We start from the raw sequence: 22,819 nt of genomic DNA, 5'->3' as shown, positions 1-22,819 counted from the left end.
GGCACTGTTCCGTAACTGAGCAGACACCCTCGAGTCATGGTGCCTATGACAAATAATATGTTTGGTATGAATATGCTAAAGCGTTACAGAGATATACCCTCATGTCCATTTTGGCATGCTCTTCATCAAATTCGTTGAAGCACCATTCGAAAACGGTATGGCTTATCAAAATTCTGTGAATTTGTCATGAGTGCCTCTAGATGATGCAGGCCAATTTACATGCAAATCGGACAAATGACCTAGGACGAGTTCGAAAAAGTAGGCTTTTCAGAAATTTCAAAATGGCTGAACATTTTTCATGACGGAAAATGACGAATTTTCCAAGGAATCAGAGGAAAAAAGAATGTCTTTTCTAAGACTAACGGTTCAAAAGTTATTAACATAAATGTGAGTGCAAATTTGGGCAGTTGGTGGCACTAGAGGGTTTGAGGTAGAGACGGCAAATTTGCTGTGGTAACAGTGCTACCCCTGTCCTATATCTGTATGCCAAATTTCATAACTTTCCCACAAGCGGTTCTTATGGGCTGCCATAGACTAAAGACCAGTAGAATAATAATAATAATAGGAACACTAACGAAAACGTCTCGGGTTACATGTGTAAACCTTGTTCCCTGAAAAAAGCAGAACGAGATGCTGCGCTGCTAAGCGCTACGTGGAACAATCCTAGTTGTGACCGAGCTGAATAATGTGTGCAACACGTCAATGAACATTGAACGGAATTTATAGCCTCGGCTGATATAATCATTAGATGCACCTAAGGCCAGGCTATAAATGGATACGTCACCAGGTGTCGTCAGATACTTCTTTTTGAAGAGCAGTCCTGGGACGTCCCAGTGCGGCAAAGCAGCGCAGCATCTCGTTCCGCTTTTTTCAGGGAACATGGTTACACATGTAACCCGAGATAAACCATAAACATCTAAACCGTTACATTTTGATGAATGTGTGCGGAGAGGACCAGCCTGCCGCATCACAAACTTGTTTAGGCATGGGCTGAGATGTCGACTCAAGGGCATAAGAGCCCGGAGTAGCAAAGCATCTAACCCATAAAGTTCGATGAATGTGTGCGAAGAGAACCCGATCGCAACACAAACTTGTCATAAAAACTGATGAATGTGAGCGGAGAGGACCAGCCTGCCGCATCACAAACTTGTTCAGGCATGAGCTGAGATGTCGACTCAAGGGCATAAGAGCCCGGAGAAGCAAAGCATCTAACCCATAAAGTTCGATGAATGTGTGCAAAGAGAACCCTATCGCAATACAAACTTGCCATAAAAACTGATGAATGTGAGCGGAGAGGACCAGCCTGCCGCATCACAAACTTGTTTAGGCATGGGCTGAGATGTCGACTCAAGGACACAAGAGTCCGGAGTAGCAAAGTATCTAACCCATAAAGTTCGATGAATGTGTGCGAAGAGAACCCTATCGCAATACAAACTTGTCATAAAAACTGATGAATGTGAGCGGAGAGGACCAGCCTTCCGCATCACAAACTTGTTCAGGTATGAGCTGAGATGTCAACTCAAGGGCATAAGAGCCCGGAGTACAGAACATCCAAACTATAAAAATCTAATGAATGTGTGTGGAGAGGACAACCTGTCGCATCACAAACTTGCAGCAGAGGGAGATCTCTAGCCAAGGTTTTAGAGGAGGAGAGCCCTCTGGTAGAGTGTGCCCTAAAACCTACTGGCGAAGCTTGACCGCGTGCCTCGTAGGCCCAGGCAATAATGAGGATGCCTCTTTGAGGGCACCCCGCCCACCAAGCCGTGGCAAACCGCAGTGGCCACATAGAACCTGGCAGTGGCGAGGCAAGTGCCCGCTGACAGTTCTTTCTACAGAAAATCCAGAACTGAAGCAAACTGGCAGTTAGCTGGTTCTGTAATAAGAACTTTTGTAGAAGGAAACGCATGCAGGTGCATTTGTGCTATGAATGCGTTACTACGATCAGCCCCTCCCGAGGTGGGGGTTTGCTGGGTGACTCAGGGAGAAGTAGAGGAGACATTGCACTATCAACAGAGGCGAAGAGGTCCTCTTCTGCCCTGTAAAATCTACACAGATCAGTTCCAAGTGGAGGGAGACCTAGCACTTGAAATGGTCTCGATAACCTCAAGAGAAAACCCTGTGAACCTCATTTGGTACCCTTAGGGGCCAGACATGAAAGGTTTCACAATTCGGGCCAAGGATGAGAAGGTCCTCCCTGTTCGGAATCGCCCAAGGCGAGCCGCCGAGAATTAACTCCGAGAAACATTTCCTGTTTGGCCAGCGCAGCGTCATTAATAGGAGGCAAGACCCTTGCTGGTGAACATTGCCAAGACTCCCGGGAGCAGAGAAACCGAGGAAAGAAACGCATACAGACACATTCTGGGTCATGTATGTGTCTTAACGTCCAGACCCAAGGGGGCTGGGTGATTTCAGGGAGAAGTAGAGGAGACATTGCGCTATTCATAGAGGCGAAGAGGTCCTCTTCTGCCCTAAGGTCTCACCCAAACTTGTTCCAAGTGGAAAAAGCCCAGCATTTAAAAAGGTCTCAATAACCTCAGGAGAGAGCCCTGTATCCCTCAATTGGTACCCTTAGGGGCCAAACATGAAAGATTCCACAATTTGGGGCAGGGATGAAATATTTCCCTGTGCCTGAGATAGAAGATCCTTCCTGTTCGGAATCGCCCAAGAAGAGCCGTCGAGGGAAGAGATTAACTCCGAGAACCAAGCCCTGTTCGGCCAGCGCGGTGCTATCAGTAAGAGGCAAAAACCCTTGCTGGTGAACTACTACCTTAGGGTGGAGTTCTTAACTCCCCCGTTGGTATTTTCTGTCTGGACCGTAAATCTGCTCCCATATACGGGCATCCAGGGATATAACAAACCTGAGTGACAGGAGCTTGCCCTGGGCCCTAAGGAGAACCCGACATGTCAGAAATACAGCTGACAAGAACGTGGGTCTCCTTGATGATTTATGTAAGAGGCTACCGCTGTATTGTCCACCCGCACCAAGACATGGCAGCCTCAGGAGGAGGTATTTCAGGGCCAGAAATACAGCCATCAACCCGAGACAGTGACTGTGACAACCGAGCTGACGACCCTCCTATCCCCTTAAGCTGGACGACCACTTAAGGCCGCTACCCCGCCCGTCAGGGAGGCGTCTGTTGTTAGCAGCCTGCGACAACAAGACGCACCTAGAGTGGGACCCATGGCAGAAAACCGGGGTCTGAACCACATAGAAAGGGAACGAAGCCTGAGGCGCATAACCCTTTTTAGCCTAGGGGTTTTGGCCACAACAAAAACGGTCTCATGAGCAGAAGGTCCAGAGGGATCACCGTGGACGCGGTCGCCCTGAGACCTGGAAATCGTTGATACTGATAACAGTGCAACCTTGACCTAGCCTGACTTTGCTCAGGGTGATCTGAATGGACTCAATCCTAGCAGGAGACAGTTGTGCCCGCATTGTGATTGAACTCCATACGATGCCCCGATAGACAGTGTTCTGAGTGGGAGAGAGGACACTTTTCTTGGCTTGAGCCTCAACCCCAGAGAAAAAGATGAGCTAAGACGATGTCCCTGTGCTGAACTGCCAGTTCCTGGAACTGCGCTAGGATCAGCCAGTCGTCTACATAATTCAGAATGCAGATGCCCCGGGAGTCGCAAGGAGCCAGCGCTACATCATGCATTGTGAATGTGCGGGTAAAAAGGGCTAGGCTGAGTGAAAGAACCTGACCCTGGAAGACTTCGCCCCCGGAAGCGAACCTCAGGAACTTTCCATGTTGTGGCAGAACTTCTAAATGAAGTATAGAAGTGCATCATAAGATCGATGGTGACCAGCCAAACGAGTTGTAGGGCTTGAGACACGACCGTCTTGACAGGCATCATCTTGGACTTGAACACCCACGGGTTGTTCAAGCTTTAAGATCTAAGCCAGACGCCACCCCTCACACTCCATGGGAAACGGGAAGTATTTAGTGTAATAACCTAACACTCTCTCTGGAAGGGGAACACATACCATGGCCCCTTTAACCAGGAGATTGAGTTTTTTGTTTTTACATAAAAAGAAATCCGGTTTACGGTAGTGAGAACACACCATTGAAACACGGAAAAGCGGTGCGTGAATTAAATCCTGACGCCCTTATAAGACCCACATAAAAGAATATATCTGGCAGAAGTTTCCACGCTGCCAGGATCTCTGAGATGGGTATTATATTTTAACACTTCCTGTTGAGGGGTTGTTGAGTGTTTCGCGTCCTGAATAAAATGCAGGAACAGCGAAAACACCCAATTTTGATGGAAGCCTCTGCAACCCGAAAAACCAAGAGGTGGCGGGAATGGAGGAGCTTCGAGGGGGTATCGGGAGGGGTGAAGTGAAGCATGCGCCCCATCCCGAGGGGAGCTAACCCTAATCTAGGTGCAAGACCATCAGGGTTTTCTCTTACTAGAATTTATAGTCCTGAGGTCTTGCTTCGGGGGCTGGCGAGGGCGGCGAGTCTGTCCCCAATCCCTGGGAGGAGGAGCTTGACTTGCCACGCTTTGCTTTAGAGCCTCCCTTCAGTCAGGAACTCACTGAATACCCCGTGCCTCAGCACCCACGATAGTCGAATATAATGACGTCGAGGGTATGTGAACATGGAAAGAAAATCTATTTATATTATCGTATATATAATTTTTTTTTTTTTTAGGGGTTCTCCATGTGTGAAAAAGCTCTTCATGGAGGTTATCAAAGAAGGGAAGGGACCCATGAGGCGTTCCCTTTCTTAGACTGGAAGATAAAATCTATCCCCTAATTTGGAGCGTTTGGGGGTCTCTTTTTCGTGTGGCCAGTCCAATCTGGCAACCGCACGAGTAACAACATCGAGCAATTCCTCTGTAGATTTTTTTATCGCGGACGGAAAGCTCGGAGGCGGGAAGAGAATCGCGATCCTCCTCATGATCCGAAGAAGCGTCGTAACAGGCTTCGAGATCTTGTGAAGGACCAGCTGGGTTTGGGGAGAGAGTGAGAGAAAGTGATCAACCCGTCTCTTGCTCCTCAGCCAAATCCATGCAAGAGCCCCACAAACGATCTTTATTTTTTGTGAGTGCTGTCTCCCGGAAGCAAGCAAGGCGAGCACGAAGCACTTTGCCTGTTAAAGCAAATCGCAGTGCTCGCACCCGCCCTGATGCAACGCGAGAGCAGCGTGCTCTTACACCCAAACAAACAGCAAAAACATATGCAGTGTTTGCGGCTTTCAGTCATTCCCTCTTTTTTTTCTTTTCTTTTTTAAAAATATATATATATATTTTAGAAATATAAATATTATATATATATAATATTTTCTAAACAGAAGAGAAAGAGGAAAATATTCACTGCGCACTGTCTAACCAATTCTAACTCCTAACAGAGGAAAGAAAGTTTTGACAGGGTTTGTAAAGCACACAGAAACAGAATCGCTCTGAAAAAAAGAGTTTCTGACGACACCTGGTGACGTATCCATTTATAGCCTGGCCGCAGGTGCATCTAATGATTACATCAGCCGAGGCTATAAATTCCGGTCAATGTTCATTGACGTGTTGCACACATTATTCAGCTCGGTCACAACTAGGGTTGTTCCCCGTAGCGCTTAGCAGCGCAGCATCATAGTGAAGCTTTTTGTAAAGGGAATGTCGGAGCTTGACCCCTAATTATACAACAATTATTTAAACAATATTATTTTATTTTAAATTTTCTTAACAGATGAAGCTGAGTTTTTAGGCTACTTTAACTGTGGAATATGTTGTTAACTGTGTGTGGAGCGGAGGAGGGTGGGGCCGAGTTGGAACAACATACGCCCGGTCCCCAATCAGCCTGATGGGGGCACGCGAGGGATAAAGGCGGCCGATGACAACAGTTCAAGAGAGAGAATTACAGGCAGCTGCTCTGTGTGTTTATGTTTGCGTTTTTGGTTCAGTTTATTTTTAAACTATTATTTATATTGCCAAGCTGGTTCTCCCCTCCTCTTTTCCATTGAACTGCTTTAAAATGTGGTTTCTACTGGTATTTCTGTTTAATATCTGCATTGAATTTTCGTTTGTCTGTGCATGTATAACAACATTATTCTGAAGGCATGAGGTTTCAAGCAAAATGTGAAATTTCAAGCACACATTTTGCAGTGAATACTGAACACAAATTCAAACATTAAAAGAAACGAAAATAACCTAGCCTACAAACAGGTGAAAGTCCCATGAATCTATCAGAAATGTTTACGATAAGACAGCATTATTTAATCAAATAATAATAATGTTAAATTGATATAGCATATTACCAGAGGTAGCACAGTTTAAAGAAGAAGAAAAAAAAAGATGGAGCATGTTTCAGTTTCTTCATTTTACATAAAGAGGATTAGTCCTAATAGATGAATACACTATGGAACATTTAAACCTTTATGGAGCACTTTAACTTTTTTTTTTCAGAATAAAGTCTTTACCAGATAAACTTCATTATTCACTGATGTGGACAACTTTAAGAGATAGACAGTCCGGCTCTGAAGTGAAATAATCACTTCAGGTCAGGAATTCAACATCGCGCTCAGGTTTAGACTATAAATGAATACATGGGAATCACGTGTGAATCGTGTGATAAATTAACATAGACATTTCAAGAAGTGAAAGTTTATATGATGTTGTATCTCAATGTTACACTTGAGAAGCTCCAGACGCACAAAATTAACAGAGACCACAAACGATACCGTGCCTATCTGATTTAAAATCACAACATGCGCATTTTCATTCATAGGTTTACACTTTAGAAATATTGGCTGCACAGATTCATAATTGTTTTTAATTTTGTATATGTATGTTTATTTAAAATATCACTTCATCCTTGTTCCTTTTGGATAATCAGTCATACGAATATTTTTATATTATTCAGATGAATCCTAAAATCTTTTTGAAGACATTATTCGTGCCTTTCAGAATAAGGTATTCAGTTCAGGCACATCAATTACTGCTAAGACTGAACTCTGAATGCTTTTGGAGGAGGTAAAAAATCATAAACAACAGCTATTCTCAGTTTCAAAATACTGTCACAAAAACTGAAATCTCTGGACAGAAATCTCTCAAAAAACACAGATACCCCAAACTAACATGAAAGTATGCTTATAACCACAGATGGAGAGGTGTAGTTCCAACCACACAAGTTTGCAATGCTGTTTGTGAATGTAAATCGGAACTATGGTTTTGGGAAACACCAAATGTGAAATATGTTGGCAATGACTGAAATGCGACCAAAGTTGGCTAACAATGCTTTTGGGAAACACAACCCAAGTCAGCCAGGAAAATTACCAGCTCATCCTAACAGATCACTAAGACTGTCCTGTCATGTTTATTATGTGTTGTATTATGAATACACTAATAATACAAAATGTGTATTCCACTGTATTGCTCTGTCTCACTTTCACTTGTATTTTTTTATGAGCAATTTTGGAGCTACGGAACTGCTCCTGGCGTTCAACTGGTAGAGTATTGTGCTAGAATCACCAAGGTCAAAGGCTCACTTCCCATAGAACACACACACACACAAAAACTGACATAATGTATGAATAAATGTAAACTTTGCAGTGACTCTTTAGAATTAATCTCTTTCATTATGTTGCTTTGAGTTAAGGTTTCAGTAAGTGAGTGATTGGAAATGTATTTTGAGCTATATTTCCACATGGGTGTGAGCTTGTTTGATTTTAAAAGAAGCTTACTGTACATTAGATGAGATGCAAAATTTAAAAAAAGAATTTATTAAAAAAAAAAACGCAATAATTTAATGATTGTCCAACAGATTGGTGCATGTACAGTATGTAGAGCATGCCATTTTTTATTCTTGCAACTGTGCCTTAGTAAGTTATATAGGACTGTACTTTCATTAAAACTTTCACACACATGCACAAACACGTACATTGCAACACATTTTATTAAGATATTATTTATGTTTGACAGCTGACCGAGCAGAAAAATGTAATATCCTTTAAACAAATGAAAGAGATGTGATGATATGACTAGCTTGATTAATCAAAAACTGGTTCATTCCTCTATTTCTCATTCTCCAGGGTATTCAGAGAGGTAGGGAAACGGCATCTAAATAGATGTTAAAGTATCAATACAATCAATGATCTGACACCATCACCCTCTAAACATTCACATAATCTTGCAACAGCACATTATATGAAGCCAAACGTGCACGCAGACACACATGCACACAGACATACACATGTTTGTTTTGTTTTTTTATCATGATGGGGACATTTCATTGACTAGTTTTAATGTTGTTATTTGTTTTGTTTTGTTTTTTGTATGGAGCAACACTCACACAAGCCATTTTTGTTCTTTTTTTCATTTAGACATTTAGCGTGTTTATTAAGATGTTTTCCTCGTGGGGAGCATCCAGTGATTTTCTGCAATTGTTTAAAAAAAAAACCTGACTAACACATAGTAGTCAGTTGACCACAATATATCCCACCAGCACACAAAACAGTTATGGATACTCATAACATATCAATTACTGTATGTCATGGTAGACTAACGGAATACTTCAATTCAATAAGTAAATGTTAATTTGCCGTTCTTCAACGTAGTTTTGGTGCTGGGGGAAAAATGAAAGAGATAATATCATGTGACACTGAATATTTATTTAGCATAATACTGATAGATGCACCTCATTGATTCAAGTTAAATAATATTTAAGGCTAAATAAGGACATCCTCAATCATCTTTACCCTTCTGCAAATAAAAGCACTACAAATTCCTCAATTTTATCCAGTGTCTAAACTACCACATCTGACCAATCCATCAAGCCTGTTTGGATTCGGAAGCTATTAGTGTCACGGATGCAGAGACAGGACACAAATGCAGAGGTAAAAAACAGGGAATTTATTAAATACAAAAAATGAAGGGAAAAACAACAAACATAAACTACCTGAAGGGGGAAAAACAAAGGAAATATAATCCAGGCTGAGGCAGGGGAAACAGGAAACAAGACCAACCAAACCACGGTAGGGACGGGAATGAAAAACTTGACCAACAAGACGGGACTGACTGAATACAACAGCAAACAAGACTGGAAACAAAACGCACTGGACAGCAAACATGAGGAGACTAAAATAGGGAGAGAAATCAAACGAGTTAAGAGGGGACAAGTAAAGGAAATGAACTAATAATAAGCAAACTTGGAGGCAGGTTAGGACATAAGACAGAAAGACACATGGAGATACAGAAACAAAACAAAGCCACATGCTCTCACAAGACAACAAAATGCAATGCCAAACAAAGTGATGCCACACATTCTCACACTAAACGAGACCTGAGTGTACAGCCTGAGGCGAACACCACATGATGATTGCAACAGGCAAAAAAAAACAAGACAAGGACACCTGTGTGAGAGTTCGGCCACACACGCACCCGACATTTTATGCCGAGTTTACACTACATGATTTTAAGGCATATTTTCACTTGCCGATAATTTTTTGGGGATCGCCAACAAAATGTGAAATATGTTTTGACTGAATGCAACTGCAACGTTGACCTACAGCCAATGAAAGATCAAGAAACGGGGCGTGGGAAGTTTCAGTGGGAGGAGTCTTGATGTACCTGCAACAGAACATCAACTAGCATGGCTGTGGTATCAAGAAAGTCTCATTGGTCTGAAGAAATGGAAGAAAAATTTGTGGAGCATTGGCAGGAGCACCAGTGCCTATTTTGTTTAATCTGAACTGTACCACAACCGGGTGGAGAAAGAGAAGAGTTGGAGAGAAATTGCAAATTCTCTTGGACGGTCAGGTAAGCAAATAGGTAGATTTTTCAGTAGGAGGTACTTTTTCATATTGTCACCAATAAAATATATGATGCCTTCTGAAATGCATAAAATATGATCATGCATTTGTTTTCGTATCCCGTATCACTTCTCGCGTGTACTCCGTTGTGAAACATAATTTGGAGTCCAGGCAGAGTCGTCGGGGATTCGTCAATAGTGAAATGTTTTGTAATGTGTTTACCCCTTCAAAATCTCTTGCAGCCTGTTGCAATGATATTTTGAGTTCTCACAACTTTTCATTTTTTTACAGTGTGAGTGAACTGACATGACTACGTAAACTCTGAATGATTATTATTGTGCAGTGTGCATTCTCATTTCACAAAATGCTTTTTACTATAGAAACATCCTCTATGGATATATTCAAGTGTTGACATGACTACTTGGTGAATACATTGCAAGTGAGCAGTCCCATTACACATATTTAACATGCAGACTTGCATTACTATGGCTGTAATAAATCCTCAGAACTCAAGAAAGCAATAGTGTTATCCTCAAATGTTTGTTCCATTAAACCGGATGTGCCATTATTCAGGTAGTTAGCTGTAAGATTCTTTTCAAGCTGTTAGTCAACCATAACAGTAGATCACCTGAAATAGAAAAATTGCCATAGAAGCAGAGAGTTTATTCTAATGCCAACTACAGTGCCCACCGACAGTCTTAGTCCTGGAAATATTTTTCATATTTAAAAAAAACAAAACAAATTCCAAATAAGTTTTAAGCCTAACCTACCAGCTTCCATCTTTAAAATAAATAAATATGTAACCTGTGATTTGAAAATAATCAACACGGAATACAAAAATATATTTTGGGGTTTTTGTTCTGACTACTGTCTCAGAAATTGGTCAGCGATCGATGGGGCCCTATTGTATTTATAAAAAAAAGAATAAAGGAAGGCTAAAGGAATATTGAAATCTGCATACCCTAACGCAGGAGCAGAAGTAAGCTTCTATTTCAGCAGCTCAAATGCTATTTGACTCTCTGATGACCACAAAGCTTGATACTGTTTGATACATAGGTTCACTAAATCATGGAGGGGGCTGGCAATTCTAGGAAAATCAGCGTACGAGCGTAATTCATTAAATGTACTGGGAATTTTCCATTGCTTGACAGCTTCAACTTTACCTGGATCGGTGTCAATTCCTCAAGCTGAGATCCGATGACCTCAGAAAGTTACTTCTTGCTGCAAGAAATTGAATTTTTCAGGCTATTTCTGTTAGTCTGTAAAAGACTACTTCCAGTCTCTGTAAGTGCTTAGGGAAAATGGGCAAGTACGCAAGTATGTCATCAAGGTACACTAGCATGATCTGAAAATTAGATCTAGAAGCCTGCATAAGATATTGAAACGTCAAAGGTCCATTGCAACCCCCAAAGGGCATCTGAGATTACTCAAAGATCCCATATGGAGTCGTAAATGCAGTCTTATGCCTGCTCGTGGACAGCAACCTGATGATTTCCACTAGCTGAATCAATGGAACAAAAGAACTTGCTTAGTGCATCAAAGCTTTCATCTATCCAAAGTAGAGGAAACATGTCTTGCTTGTTTTTTTGAGTTCAGTTGCCTGTAATCGACATAAAACCTGAGACTGCCCTCAGTTTTCCTAACTAGCACGATGGATGCATAAACGCTAGTGCTTTCTTGAATCACTCCTTTCTTAAGGGGCATGGTGATATTTTATCTGACTTCCCTATACTGAGTGGGTGGGATACGCATATAAGGCTGGGCCACCGGTGCATCATCCACCACGTGAATCTCATGTTGCACTTTCTCTGTAAAACCAAGGTCTTCATCCTCAAGAGCAAAAACATCTGAGTACTTCATCAACAAATCACTCAACTCAGCTACGTCACTGGACTTCCTGTTGCTGACGGCACGCTGCATGAGTGTTTGTTTGTAGCCTGCTTAGGCTGCTTAGCATTGCTTATTCTTATTCTCAAACGTTCATTGTTATATTCGCCGTTCATCATTATATCTTTTATAATTTTACCACATTTCAGGTTTTTCCCATTTTCTACTGTTTCATCTGCGTGTATTTTACCTGTTGCTGCTGGCACCTAGCTAGAGTCTGTGTTTGTAGCCTGCTAGTTTTTTAGCATTGCTTATATATCTATTTTCAGCCTTTAATCCTTAACATCTGCCATTTTTAAGCGCGCTTCTGGGTTTCCCCTCGTATTATTCTCTTATCGCGCTTCAACTGCGCACATATTCCACCTGCATCCGCGCTCTATTTTTATCGAGATTAAACTGCTTGCATTTTTCAGCGAGCACCCATTTTTTCTCCTCTTCGGTACACAGATTATTGCATCGATCTCAAAGCACCGCTTATCAAGAACAACCAACAACAACAAACAATTTGCGGTAAGTCATGGCATCCGCTCATGTTATTTCTTCCTGCATTGCATGTTACATATTTACAATAGCCTCCTCCTTCAGCAGTGAGGGATTCACATGTGATAAATGTAAGGAATTAGTCAGGCTGACGGAGAAGTTTAATGAGTTAGAGACTTGCATCTGAACGCTACTGGAGAAAAGTGAGAAAGAGAAGCCGGTAGATACTGTTTCAGATGCGAGTAGTACAGAGAGCAACATACACTCTTTGGTTCCGGTTGTAGAGCCCCTGCAGCAGGGCATTTGGGTGATGTCTCTGCGGCATTCTGGCTCAGCAAAGAGACACCACTTTCCCACTCCTGTTAGGGAATCCAATCGATTCTCCCCACTCAGTGATATACCAACTGAGAATCATGTTGAAAGAGCCCTTGTTATTGGCAATTCTAATGTAAGAAACGTGGAAATAAAGACTCCCGCCACTATTGTTAATTGCATTTCGGGTGCCAGAGCATCTGACATCAAATCAAATTTACAAGTGCTGGCTAATGCAAAACGTAGATTTTCTAAAATTGTTATCCATGTCGGCACTAATGATGCTCGGATTCGCCAGTCGGAGATCACTAAAGATAATGTAAAAGAGGTGGGTGAATATGCAAAAACGATGTCAGACACTGTAATATGGCCTGGTCCCCTCCCTGCTCATCATGGTGATGAGGTTTATAGTAGATTAGTGTCACCGAATGGCTGGATGTCTGAGTAGTGTCTGAAGAATAAAATAGGATTCATAGACAATTTGAAGAGTTTTTGGGGTAGACCTGACCTGCTAAAGAGAGATGGGTTAGGTGCCACTCTCCTCTCTAGACGCGGACCCCCGCTTCAGCCCCATGACTGTTCCCCAGCCGGCCGGTTCTGACGAGTCCAGAGGACACCGCTACAGGACCTCCTCCTCAGTCACTAACCCACCCCCTGCCGGGTGTGCGGAGCAAGGTAAGTGCTTCGAGTCCTTTCTCAGCACTAGAGCCTCGGGACATGTCCTCGCCTCCTGACGCCGTACTACCTGCTCCGCCCGCTGCGAAGCCCCGCTGGGTACGTCAAAAATACTCATCCCCTTGGTGCCCCTAGCACGGAGATTGGATGCGTGGCTCTCACTTCCCAACCCGTCACGCTGGCTGGCCCGGACCATCCGACTCGGTTGCACCGCGGCATGCACCGTGTGATGATCACCCCCGCCTGCTGCCAGACACTCAAACCCTGGACAGACCTCTGCTTTCTACGTGCAGGTGTGCCCCTGTAGCAGGTGTCCCGACGCGTCTTGGTCACGACCGACGCCTCCAGACTGGGTTGGGGCACCGTGTGCAACGTGCACTCAGCTGTGGGCTGTTGGAGAGGGGCCCCACTGCGCTGGCATATAAATTGCCTAGAGTTGCTGACTGTTTTCTTTGCACTGCGGAAGTTCCTCCCGTTAGTTCAGGACAAACATGTCCTAGTCAGGTCAGACAGCACCTCCGCGGTAGCGTACATAAATCGCCAAGGCGGCGTACGATCCCGCCACATGTCACGACTCGCCCGACGTCTCCTTCTTTGGAGCCAGCAGCGAATCAGGCCACTCACATCCCCGGCAAACTCAATGTGATAGCGGACGCGCTGTCACGACAACGCTTGCCCAGCGGAGAGTGGAGGCTTCACCCCCAGTCGGTCCAGCTGATTTGGGAAGGATTCGGCGAGGCCCAGGTAGATCTGTTTCCCTCCCGAGAGACCTCCCACTGCCCGCTCAGGTATGCCCGAATAGAGGCTCCCCTCGGGGCAGATGTACTGGCACACAGCTGGCCCGCGGGGCTCCGCAAATACACATTTCCCACAGTGAGCCTTCTTGCACAGGTGCTGTGCAAGGTCAGGGAGGGAAGCGCTGCCCAGGGAGGAGGCAGACCCAGCCCCTTCTATGCTGTGTCCGGTACACGCTTTGCATACCTATCTGGACCGCACGCAGAGCTTTAGATGTTCTGAGCAGCTCTTTGTATGCTTTGGGGGAAGCGGAAAAGGAAACGCTGTCTCCAAACAGAGGCTTTCCCACTTTCCCAGGCCGTGCCCCCCCCCCCCTTGCGGGTCCGAGCTCACTCAACAAGGAGTGTTGCGTCCTCATGGGCACTGGCCAGGGGAACCTCCCTGGCAGACATATGTAGAGCAGCAGTTGGGCGACACCCAATACCTTTACAAGATATTACAATCTCAGGGTTGAGTCAGTATCATCCCGTGTTTTCTCAGGTCCGAGCCAGTACCAACCAAATTCCACTATGGTTTTAGTCTACCAGGTAACTATAGTGAAACCATAGTTACACTATGGTATTTCTGTACTAAAACTATTGTAACCACAACAGTATGATTTTTATTCCATGGTTATCTTTTTTATTATTATTATTACCATGGTTTTTCTATGAATATCAAGGTTTAAATATGGTTACTGTAGTAAAACCATGGTAAAATTATTGCGAGGGAATGCAAAACTATTGCAAGGGCAGAAGTTGAAGGCAGAATTGTTTTTTCAACCCTGTCCTCTTAGGGGCTCTGTAGTTAGCAATATAAAAACTATATTTGTTTTATTCATAAGTTAATAACAATATATTCAGAAATATACAAATGCAGTATGTGGGTTTGAGAGAGTATAGAGAAACTGTCTTGTTTACATAATTTGCATGGCTTCATTTAATGTGCAGCTGGCTCTATTTGTGTGAAGCTCTTCATCAATAAATCGGCTATTAAACATTTTAATGTTGAAATAACACTGACTAATAGCTTGTTTGCAGTTACATGATTCTTATGATGAGCGAAATACAGGTGGAGGGCAGGAAGTGAAAAGCAGAATGGATGAGATGGAGCAAAGTCAGTTCTGTACTAGTTTAGATGCTATTCCGAGAGAAAAGTATAAACAGAAAATCACAACATATGTTGGACGTGATCCTTATGTTATGAAGAGGAGCGATTTTTCAACTGAAAACTTGCCTGCCATCAAGGCAGTAGATATAAGCAACTACCTTGTTCTCCAGACATCCTTCTACTCCAAAAAACAAATGAAAGCATACAAAAGTATGGAGACATACAACTTTTTTGTTAGTGGTTGGGTCAACGACCTTGGTACCAAGGTGCTCCACAATGACTGTCGTTTGGATTTTCCCGGGTGAGTGGCATTTGTTTTTTGTCCTGTGGACTAACCAAGCAACAAACATTAAATGCTGCAGCACCTCTCGATGTTAGCGTTATGGTTGTTCACTTTACGTTATTAGGTTAACCACTCTCAAAGTGGTTCTGCCGAACCGCCGCTAAAGGATCATTGCGAAACAAGCTGGAGAAGTTATTGCAGCTCATTGCAATTGCATGGCAGGGTAAGTTATTTACATTCGCATGCAGAGTCTTTGTAATTAGCTTTGCTATCATTACTTATTTTTGTTCAGTTACAGGGGTACAAACTTTAAAAAATTACTTTAACTTTACAAAGTACGGAAACAGCTAATGTTGCATAAACATAACCACATAAGTTGTATTAACTTACCTTTGATGAAGTGGTCACTGCACATATTTGCATTATCCAACACGGCTCCTCCAGACCAAAGACGAAGCCATTTTTTCCAGCGTTTTTCAGTCAATTTCTTGCATTTTCCCTATTATGAACAACAACTTTTGGTACACAATAAATGCTCCTTGTGGTTTCTCGGTTTGGTCGATTTGAGCAACTGTAAACGATGCAAAACATAGGCATTTTGAGTTTGTGATAGTGCTTCCTATGTAGAAAATCACTTCCTGCACTCCATCTGCATTTCACGCCACAGCAACGCAGTGATGTGACGTCATGTGCAAATAAGCTATAGCTTAAACAGAAACATATGCCATCATATTAACAACCTCTTGTCTTGAAAGATTTTTATACTATCATTTAAAAAATAAATTTCTTTATGGAGAAAATGAATGGGATTTTTACTTCCAGAACCCACTGTTGTGCTCTATAGCACCCCTTGCAGAAATGCTGAGAATTCTACTTGTACTTGTCTCGCGATGTGAATTGGACTTTCCGGATTGCAACAACAATTTAACTTGCGGCTCTTAAAAGTGTATAAGACAGGTTTATAAGGGTCTAGTGTGCTGTGTTCTTTTCAAGTGCTCTTGGAGGGTACTTGACCACTCCGATAGCTAATCTCTCTGAATAGAAGAGTGAACACCGATCTTGATAGTGCAGTGGGGCAGACTGATAAGAAAATAGACCGCCATTGCAGAACGCTTACTGAAGTTTAACAAGAGTACAGGCAGAAAGGAGGGACTGAGCCCTGTTCGTGAAAGAGAGAGTGTTCCATAGTAGTTATCTTTGTAAGTGTCTACTGAAGTGCTGGGGATTTTAAATGGGTGTCATTGTAATGCCATGGCTTTGAAAGAAAGTGAGGGTCCTTGTCTGTTGTACTGAATGTATACGGTGCTCTCAGGTGACATTGGGCTCTCACTGACTGCATGTTAACACAGCCTGTCCCAGGGTCCTCAGGGAGGGCCTGTCTCCATGTCAGCTTTATCTTGCTTCCTTTTCATGCAAATCCACTGCTGTGTCATGCCTGATAAACAAGAGTCCCATGAGAGAAATCTTGCTGTTGTCCTGCATTGTTCCACAGATTTACCCTTCCGCATCTCTCATTTACAGTATTTTGTCTGGGTACCCTGGGTTCTCTCCTTTTCCCTAAACATGAAGAATAACTAAATGGATTGTTTTTTATGGTGCATCCCAAAACCTAGGATTAGATCACTCAAAAAATAAAACTATGTCATAATGTCCTCATCCTCTTGTAGTTCCTTGAACTTATCTTCAAAAACAATAGACTTAAGATTTTTAGTGTTAACTTCAGTCAAACTGTTAATTTCAGGCTTCCTTTTCGCATGCATAATAATGTAATTTTTTTCCCTTGGTGAAATTTAAATGAAAATGAAATTTATGGGGGCATTTAAATAGTTGTATATGTATATATGTAATTTTAAGTTCATACGATTTTTTGGAGTTGTGATATTGAGAATGATTTTAGTATAAACAACAATATATAAATAGCAAATCTGAATAAATTCTACTTGCATCTAGTTACCCTAACTTAAATAGTTGAGTTCATTCTCTATGAGCAAGTTTTGGAGACATGATTACTCAATTCATATGAGGGAACAAGTTTACTCAAGTTGAGTAAAGTCAACTTATAAGGGCTTTCAGTAAACAAAAGGACATATTTTAGAATATATGTTCCATTCAATAGAATATTAATTACATTTTTTGACTGCTAAGCTCCAAAAAGAAAAAAGCACACATACAAGTATTCCTCATGACCTGTGCACTATATACCAAGCAAACAAAAGCTTTGTGTCAGGAGCAGTCATTATTTGCTGAAAATATCCTCGTCCAATGTAGCTCTCAAATGTAATTTCCATTTCGATTTATATGTTTAAACTTAGCTTGGACATTCTCAAAATTTCTTCTTTTGTGTTCTGTGAAAGAAAGAAAATCATAAAGGTTTGGAATAACATGAGGATGAATAGATGATATCAGAATTTTCTTAATTAATTTATTTATTTTAACCTTAAACTTTTAAACTTTTTACCATTTTTGGGCATGTCTAGATATTTTTCACTTTGAAGTCATCTTTCAATCTATATTATTTTCTTCTATTGCTCCACTAATCATCTGTTATCACTCCATATTTCTCTGTTTTTATCACCTCTCTATTCCCCCCCTTTTCTATTTTTTGTATTTTTGCACCATTTGATCACTGTGTGCCTGACAAGGTCTGTCAGATTCAGAGGATGAGCCGGCGACCTTTGCTTAACTAACGACTTCTTCATCATGGCTCTGTTCGCCACCAGCATAGGCCTCCCCTTTATTGCTCTTTATTTTAAATTAAAACAGCGGCAGCAGCCATCCATCATGGCCAGGACTGACCTTTATCAAAGGAGATGACTGGGCTTGTATGCGCACACACACAGACCCGTGGCACATCAGAGAGCACGACATGGGTGTTTCCTCGCAGTGGTGGTCTAGAGGAGCTAAAACACTTGGTGCTCAAACAATGAAAAATTGTTATGTCTAATGAAGGCATCAAGAACAGAAAGCATATGTTGGAAGTGCCCAGCTCTTTATTGTTGGCTCATGGTTGACTTATTTGAACATGCTTAACTGATCACTCATTGTATTGTAAAAATGCTGATGTGACAGTTAGGCTGGGAGTTTTCTCTGAATAAGAAAGAAAGGCAGGGCCTTTTAAAAAAAATGTGGGATGAGACAATAATCAACAGCATGAAAGGAAAACAAAACTAAACAAACAAATATAAATGCATATGAGATAAAATAATGTGTAAACCACTAATCTATCTAAAGTAACCATAATTCTCAAATAACACATTAAAGTCCAACGGTGACACCATCAGATTATGTTTCAGAGGGAGGCAGTGTCTTTTTCACCGCTCTTGCCTCCCTCATTGTGTTTTCATGAGGTCCTAAAACAGGGAATAAATGTGAGGGGGTGTAATGGTGAAACACAAGTGAAAAGTTATATAAAAAGAGTGTCTGTGATTGACTGATTACCCTATCAGAGAATCATATTCGCAACTGCAATTCGTAAAGTGGCCTGATTACAGAGTAAACAGCTCTTCGACTTGGACATCACCATTTCTGATCACACTCGATCCTAATTTAGAATTAAAATTCTGTCATTATTGACTAGTAATTTTACGTTATTCCAATTACTTTCTTTTTATTTATTTATACATTTTTTTATGTGGAAAACAAAAGGAGAAAATGTAATGTATATCCCGTTCTGTATAATCAATAGAATGACAGTTGATTGTGACTTTTTCCTCATGTGTTTTGCATAAGTCATACTGGTTTGTAACAACACAAGGGTGAATAAATTATGACAGAATTTTCATTTTCATCTGAAAATTATTTGTGAGTATGCAGATTTTAGAGACCAATGAGTTCCAGTAATTATTACTCCTGATTTGTTTTTCTGAGGATTCGTCTAATTGTTGGGTATGAAGGTGACTAATAGTCAAACAATTACTGGTAGTAACATTTGAAAGATACTTAAAATATGCTTGCATATTTTGAGTTTTTTTTTTCTTCTTCTTTCCTCAGTCTTTTGAACTAACTACGAGGACTACGAGTTTTACTTATCGAGCAATGTGTAAAAGATGGAAGGCCACCTCAATAGAAAACGAGATCATCAAAATGATCCTGAAAAATATCAAGCCTTACCTTGCAAGCCAGCTGTGTAGCCGGGTGAGCACCGTTGAAGATTTTGTCAAATTGGGACACCAAGTGGAGAAGGATTTTGGACAAATTAAACAACAAGCCAATTCACAAAAACCTTTAACCACCCGATCTGCTGAAAAAGTTGCTTTAGGTTTGTCACCTAAAGCAACTGCAATCTCAAGTTAGATAGAGAAGCAGAAAAGCCCAACACAGACAACATCATTGGGGGAGTGTAGCAGTACAGACGTTTTCTGTTCTACCCCTTTTTTCTCACTTAACTTTCTTTGTCACCTCCTTTCAACTATGCTATGTCTGGATTGGAGGAAAGTGCCAATTGAAGGAAGTAGTAAATGTATATGGGGCGAGGATTAGAAAGAAAATGAGAGTCATGTTCACCTGATCAGAAGGAAAGTTATGTCCTTTCCCATAGGCAGTATATGCGAGTGAGTCATTGGATGAGTGTGTGATGCCAGGGAACATGGAGAGGATGTGATGCTTCCTCCGACGGCTAATGCGTCATTGTCAAGTTCGGGACTGAACTGGAGTTTTGCACCGTATTCCCAAAACAGGTGATTTCGAGGACAGTTCAAACTGAATAAAGAGCGGATTATGTCACCTTCAACCATCCGTGCTGCTTATTTGGTCTGTGCCTCCATATGCATTCTCACAGACATACCTGCCATTCCAATACACACACTCACACATCCACTACTGCCCATTGGAATGAGTGTTATGTGACAATTTACTGGCTTAAATGAGTTTTGTTTAACAATTGAAGAACTTAATTGGCACAAATTTAAATTTCCAATGTTCCTAAATTCATGTTTATTCATGTTTTTTTTGGTTGTAGTGTTATTTGTTATCTCTGTTGCATTATACATGCAGAATAATTGAAATGACATGATTTGAAGCTCGGATTTACCCTTTTAATCCTGTAATTCCTCAACATCATAAAGTAACGGACCAAGATTCAACTTCCTACTGAAGGCCAATCTTTGGACAATAAAATGGTCAAGAGACTCTAAACAACCTAATTTAAAAGTTAAAGCAGACTTTTCCTTAAAAGGTTTCCAAAAGACCATCAGATTTGCACTACTCGAATACTAAGATAGTTCATCTTAATCCAGAAACATTTGACACAAAGTCACAGTACTTTACCGATTTAACCTTCTAAAACATACAGAATTCATTTAAATCTACGATTTATACAAGACCTTGTCTTGCTAGGCAATTCTGAAAATTGCTTTGAACTTTGGTAACTTGTATAACTGATAAATTAATGATTATAGCCTGATATACCTCTTTAAAATGTGTGTAATGTTTCATCCATGTTGTATAACCAATTAATTAACCAGTATGATTGTGTAACCAGGGATTTTCATGTTTTGTTACCTACACATATAATATCCATGAAATAAATGTCATGTTTAGTGTGTAAGCATTTGCTGGCGTATGCAGAGATGGCAAATATAATGTCTCTTGTACAATTTTCAAGATATAAAAGTTCATGATTAAATATAGACTATTTTGGAGCGGGAGATTTGTAAGAATCTGAAACAAAGTACCACAAATCCACTGTCGGAAAAGACAGTTCAGTTGACCATGTGACTCTGAAAAGCCACTTCTGATTGGCGCAGGACACCTTTGGGGATGAGGCCAATTTCAGTTCAAATGTTTCCAAACAGGAAGAACACGCTCTCTTCCTCTATTCCTTCTCTGCTCTTCTGTCGTTGTCTCTCGTCCAACCTCTCCTGACTGCACAGACTTCGCTCTGACTCTTCCCTCGTGGTCTTCTCGAGATCTCATCAGAACCAGGCCCATGCAATGTGAGGTCCAAAGAAGCTCTGGACTCAAAGAAGCTCGTCACTCTCTACAGTTCACACACCCATGAGAAGGCCTCGCTTCAAAGCCAACCTCAGCATTCATGCAGACAATAACTATAGGACCTTACAGAGGTCGGAATGAACTTTCGACCAAGTGCCAAGAACCAAGCAACACAACGAACACAAGGAAACACTACTATACCCAATTACATCTCCAATATTGTGCTCAAAGTGCTGGTGTATTAATTAAATAATTTGGGTAATCCTATAGCAAATCGATGTAGACTCAAAAAAGGATAAATGGTTCTTCAGGCATTGTCAACAGACTCCATAAAATTCATTTTCACTGTGTTGATAATTTCTTTCACATTCTGTCACTCTTTTCACCAATCTGTCTCATGTATATATGTGTTAGATTAGATTTATATTTAGAATAGCAATAAAGTTTGTCTGTATTCAAAGATGACTGAATGTGGTATATTTTGATAAATAATCTCATCCCAGTTTCTAAAAGATTTAGCTTCAAAGCTGTACCTTAATACGTGTGATATTATTTTCAATAAGCCATGAGGATAATATCACTCCAATAATTTAATTAATCATTATTCACTTATTAAAGCTAATTCCTTACATTAGAAATTGTGAGCGGATACAACGAAAAGTTGTATTACAATTTAAACGGTGGAGAATAATCTAGTTATTTGACATTTATCTAATTTATAATGGTTGTCGAAGGTGACTAATTCATTATACATTTTAATATCAGATAATGTACAATAAGGACAGTTTAATTTAGTTCATAGCTCACATATTTCGAGACCTAAATTCCCTTCTAAATTTAGCATACCAAATATGAGAATGAGGCACTTTAAAGTTGCCTTCTAAATGTTGCATACCAAATATCTTACATCTCATACATGCTGAGATTTAGCTACGTCAAAGATCCATCGCTAGGCGACTAGACTTATTTTGATTGATACTGTGATGTATGAGCTAAGAAGTTAAACTAAGTTTTGATTTGTTGTTTTTCTTTTTCTTCCCTCACTCTTTTGAACTTGAACTATGTTCCCAGATGAGTTAAGAACATTTCACGTGTGTTAAGTCATTAAAAAAGATAAGGCAAATTGCATACAACCTCTTATATAGTTTTTCTGTTGTCTCTCTTTGTATGTAACTGATGGTCTATTTAGCTATCTGGGTTTAATATGTGAATCTTTGTCAAGTATACACCTGTCTGGCACCTGAACCAGCTAAACTTTATTTTCAAGGATTTGAGACTGGGAGACGATGTAAGACTGAGGGCGGCTTTTCTTATAAGCATATTGCTAGTCTAGTGGTTAAGAATCAGCGTTAACAACCAGGTGACCTGAGTTCAATTCTCACTTCAGAAATATATATATATATATACAGTATCTAACAAAAGTGAGTACACCCCTCAAATTTTTGTAAATATTTGATTATATCTTTTCGGCGTAGTGGCTAAAGCACAGGGCTGTTAATCAGAAGGTCACAGGTTCTAACCCCACAGCCACCACCATTGTATCCTTGAGCAAGGCACTTAACTCCAGGTTGCTCCGGGGGGGATTGTCCCTGTAATAATTGCACTGTAAGTCGCTTTG

The sequence above is a fragment of the Xyrauchen texanus genome, chromosome 22 (genome assembly GCF_025860055.1).
Source record: "Xyrauchen texanus isolate HMW12.3.18 chromosome 22, RBS_HiC_50CHRs, whole genome shotgun sequence".
NCBI lineage: Eukaryota > Metazoa > Chordata > Actinopteri > Cypriniformes > Catostomidae > Xyrauchen > Xyrauchen texanus.
Note: the sequence above shows the minus strand (reverse complement) of the source record.